Source organism: Entelurus aequoreus, linkage group LG28, assembly GCF_033978785.1.
Source record: "Entelurus aequoreus isolate RoL-2023_Sb linkage group LG28, RoL_Eaeq_v1.1, whole genome shotgun sequence".
NCBI classification, from domain to species: domain Eukaryota; kingdom Metazoa; phylum Chordata; class Actinopteri; order Syngnathiformes; family Syngnathidae; genus Entelurus; species Entelurus aequoreus.
This window is the reverse complement of record NC_084758.1, coordinates 24768437-24773436: the sequence shown is the minus strand read 5'-3', so window position 1 is coordinate 24773436 and position 5000 is coordinate 24768437.

The following is a 5000-nucleotide window of genomic DNA, read 5'->3' as shown; positions in this document are numbered from 1 at the left end:
AAGGAGAGAGTGTGGAATCCAATGAGCCAGCTTGTACCTAAGTTACGGTCAGAGCGAAAAAAGATATGTCCTGCACTACACTCTAGTCCTTCACTCTAACGTTCCTCATCCACAAATCTTTCATCCTCGCTCAAATTAATTGGGTAATCGTCGCTTTCTCGGTCCGAATCGCTCTCGCTGCATTGTGAACAAAGGAAAATTGTGAGGAATATTGCCTCCTGTGACGTGACAATGGGGAAATGTGAGGAGCCTTTCAACCTTTGACGTCACGCTACTTCCGGTACAGGCAAGGCTTTTTTTTATCAGCGACCAAAAGTTGCAACTTTATCGTCGATGTTCTCTACTAAATCCTTTCAGCAAAAATATGGCAATATCGCGAAATGATCAAGTATGACACATAGAATGGATCTGCTATCCCCGTTTAAATAAAAACATTTCATTTCAGTAGGCCTTTAATGTCTGATTGAATGCTGAAAACGTTATGTCAGACCACCTCATAAATCGGAATGTAGTTTTAATTTATTTTTTACTGAATAAGACACCCAGAATGTACAGAAAAATAAAGAATGTGGGATTTATAATATTAACTACGAACGATAAAACACTGAATATTAACAACATATAAACATCGCTCCTCTCCTCGATCGACATCTTTTACAACCAAGCAAAAGGCTTCAAAAAGGCAACAAACACGGGTTAATATGAACACAAAAGGTAAAAAAAAAACACACCTACAATCTGATGTATCATCACTTTTCTGCAAAACGTTGTAAAAATCTGCTTCAATGTCTGTCCCTCACACCCGCGTTTCAGGCTGGCCAGTCTGGAAACACTCCGTGAAAACAAACCCCGGCCACTCTGCATCATAATGGTGACTCGAGGTTGGATGTTGAAAGGTCTAAAATGAATTATTCGGAAACATGGCCAGGTCTGCCCTAAGATCTTAGCGCGAGTCCGCCATTTTTCTTCAGTTGTAGTTCAAAGTTGTAGTCAGCAAGTTCCTTATTTTTCTCTATTCTCTCGTTGTGGGGCAGACTGGCTCGTACATGCACATGCATCCTCCGCTGTTGCCATTTCTAATAAAAAGTAGCGCATAGTTCAAACTTATATCTGTCAGTAGACTCGCTATGGAAGCGCTAAAAACTACAACATGGCTGACGGGGGAGGACAGTTAAAGGGGGGTTGAAATTAAAAAAAAAAAAATCACCATACAGCTTTTCCTGAAGCTGGAGTGCATGCCGAATTTAGTCGCTTTCTTCTTTTTATTATTGTTAAGATTTCTAAACAATACAAAAGAGGTGACCTTTTTGGATGGAATAAATATAGCCCAGGCAGAATCCCAATCAGCCAGGTAATCAATTAAAAGGTCAGCTGAAACAACAATCATCGACTGGAAAGAGCAGCGCTGAGTTTATGGCGTACATTTAGCTGAGTTGAATAATTAATATTACCCAAAATGCCAACATGTTCATTCGGAAATAAATAGCATTGTAAAGCACTGTAAATGTCACCCGGGCTGCTCGTTGAATTAAAAAAAAATAAACAGACGGCGACGCTTTGTTGTTGTGAGCTCCCAAATGATCACCCATTGAGGTCACCGGCAGAATGTGGCAGTAAAAGTGAGTCAGTGTTATTTCCAGGCAGAGAAAAGGACACGGAGAAGGGAGTGGAACCACCTGGTGCTGCCACACTGTCATCCCAGCCATTGCAGCAGGCGGGCTAGCTAACACTGACAAGTAGATCCAGAAGGGAACGTTTTTCGAAGAGGACTTAGGCCCTGTCCACCAGGAAATATTTTAAGGTTTCTCTACCGTTTCCGCCTTTTGTCCGATTCTGGCATTTTTTTAAAAAGGCCGGCCAGAGTAGATCAATCTTAAGAGCATCCGGTTTGGTTTTAGAAAACGATGATGTAACTACCACCATCGTTCAACTCTTGAGTTGACCACACTACAGGACCTATGTTGACTTTTTATCTACATTTAAAGGCCTACTGAAATGAATTTTTTTATTTAAACGGGGATAGCAGATCCATTCTATGTGTCATACTTGATCATTTTGCGATATTGCCATATTTTTGCTGAAAGGATTTAGTAAAGAACAACGACGATAAAGATCGCAACTTTTGGTATCTGATAAAAAAAAAGCCTTGCCCCTACCGGAAGTAGCGTGACGTAGTCAGTTGATAGCCTCCTCATATTTTCCTATTGTTTTCAATACAGCTAGAGCGATTCGGACCGAGAAAGCGACGATTACCCCATTCATTTGAGCGGGGATGAAAGATTGGTGGATGAGGAACGTTAGAGTGAAGGACTAGAATGCAGTGCAAGACATATCTTTTTTCTCTCTGACCGTAACTTAGGTACAAGCTGGCTCATTGGATTCCACACTCTCTCCTTTTTCTATTGTGGATCACGGATTTGTATTTTAAACCACCTCGGATACTATATCCTCTTGAAAATGAGAGTCGAGAACGCCAAATGGACATTCACAGTGACTTTTATCCCCACGACAATACATCGACGAAACACTTTAGCTACGGAGCTAACGTGATAGCATCGTGCTTAACTGCATATAGAAACAAAATAAATAAATCCCTGACTGGAAGGATAGACAGAAGATCAACAATACTATTAAACCATGGACATGTAACTACACGGTTAATGCTTTCCAGCTTGGCGAAGCTTAAAAATGCTGTTGCTAACGACGCCATTGAAGCTAACTTAGCTACGGAGCTAACGTGATAGCATCATGCTTAACTGCATATAGAAACAAAATAAATAAATCCCTGACTGGAAGGATAGACAGAAGATCAACAATACTATTAAACCCTGGACATGTAAATACACGGTTAATGCTTTCCAGCTTGGCGAAGCTTAAAAATGCTGTTGCTAACGACGCCATTGAAGCTAACTTAGTATAACGGGACCTCACAGAGCTATAATAAAAACATTAGCGCTCCACCTACGCCAGCCAGCCCTCATCTGCTCATCAACACCCGTGCTCACCTGCGTTCCAGCGATCGACGGAAGGACGAAGGACTTCACCACGATCATCCGTGCGGTCGGTGGCTAGCGTCGGCTAGCGCGTCTGCTATCCGAATCAAAGTCTTCCTGGTTGTGTTGCTATAGTCCGCCGCTAATACACCGATCCCACCCACAACTTTTTTCTTTGCAGTCTTCATTGTTCATTAAACAAATTGCAAAAGATTCACCAACACAGATGTCCAGAATACTGTGGAATTATGAGATGAAAACAGAGCTATTTTGTATTGTATTCAATGGGGTACCGATACTTCTGTTTCACTCGTTACGTCACGCGTATACGTCATCATCCAAAGACGTTTTCAACCGGAAGTTTAGCGGGAAATTTAAAATTGCACTTTATAAGTTAACCCGGCCGTATTGGCATGTGTTGCAATGTTAAGATTTCATCATTAATGTATAAACTATCAGACTGCGTGGTCGGTAGTAGTGGGTTTCAGTAGGCCTTTGAAAGACTTCATTGCGGTCCACATAATGGCCAGGTCAATACAGATTATTTTGTCCATACATGACTTGTTTTGGAATTTGTCGGTGTCCAAACTAGGACCCGACAATTCCAACACTGGTCAGGCAGAAATTTTAATATCTGGCACTTTAATTGTCGCTATCTTAAGGACAGGACGATTGACTCAAGCCAGTGAACATGGAGTGTGCTTTCCTGAGAATACATGCACAGCATTTACTTTTATGGCTAAATCTAAACAACCTTCCCTAGTCATGGCTCAGAAAAAATAAATTCAACCAGCACAAAAAGTCAACTAACATGGTCACACATAACACAACTGAACTTTGTGGATATTGTAACAGCCAGCCACCATAAAAAATAAAAATAAAAATTACACCCATTAAATCCATTGCAAGGCATGATGGGAAAAATGCAAAAAACTCTATGCACACTTATCTTATTGGCGCATTTTAGCTGCTTGATATTTCTGATTGATTACAAAATCTTAAGGAGGTTGTCACGAAGGTAAACAAAGTTGGAGTTGAACCTTACATTCTCTTAATATTAAATTATAATGATTATTAAGTATATATGTATGTGTATATATATATATATATATATATATATATATATATATATATATATATATATATATATGTATGTATGTATGTATATGTATATATATGTATATATATATGTATATATATGTATATATATATATGTATATATATATGTATATATATATATATATGTACATATATATATATATATGTATGTGTATACATTATATTATTTAAATTTGTACACACTACACACTTATATATATATATTTATATATATATGTACATATATACATACATACATACATATATACACATATATATGTTCATACAGATATGTATATACATATATTTGTATATATATAATACATATATCTGTATGTATGTGTATATATACACATATATACATACATATGTGTGTGTATGTATGCATGTGTGTGTGTGTGCTCAGGTCACATTCATCCGACCAGAATGTCATCAAAAAGCGATTAGTGTCATAATTATTTGCCAATACAAACGGGTACAAAATAAATAGTTGACACAGAAAATGAGTGCAATTAAAATGTTTTAGGAACTCACGAGAAATGTCCACCTCTCCTGTCTCCGGCTGCTCGCCCACGCACTCTTCAAGCAGACATTGAAGCAAAATGTCCTGTAAAACCGCCATAGACAAAATTATTGTCCTCTTCATATTAATCTTCTCCTTGCAATAATTCCGTTCAGAAAATACTAAAAAAAAAAAAAATTCCTGAGTAAACACTGCAGTGCGTGCGACGCCATGACATCATGTCCGCATACAGGTCATGTTGCATTCACATTAGAAATCACATTTTTAGGTCATGTGAGCGATTACATAAAAAGATCGGATTTAACAACAAAAAGATCCAAATTGGACATCCGTCCCTGCAGTGTGAACATAGCCAATATGTATTAGATATGTTTTGGTGTAAATTC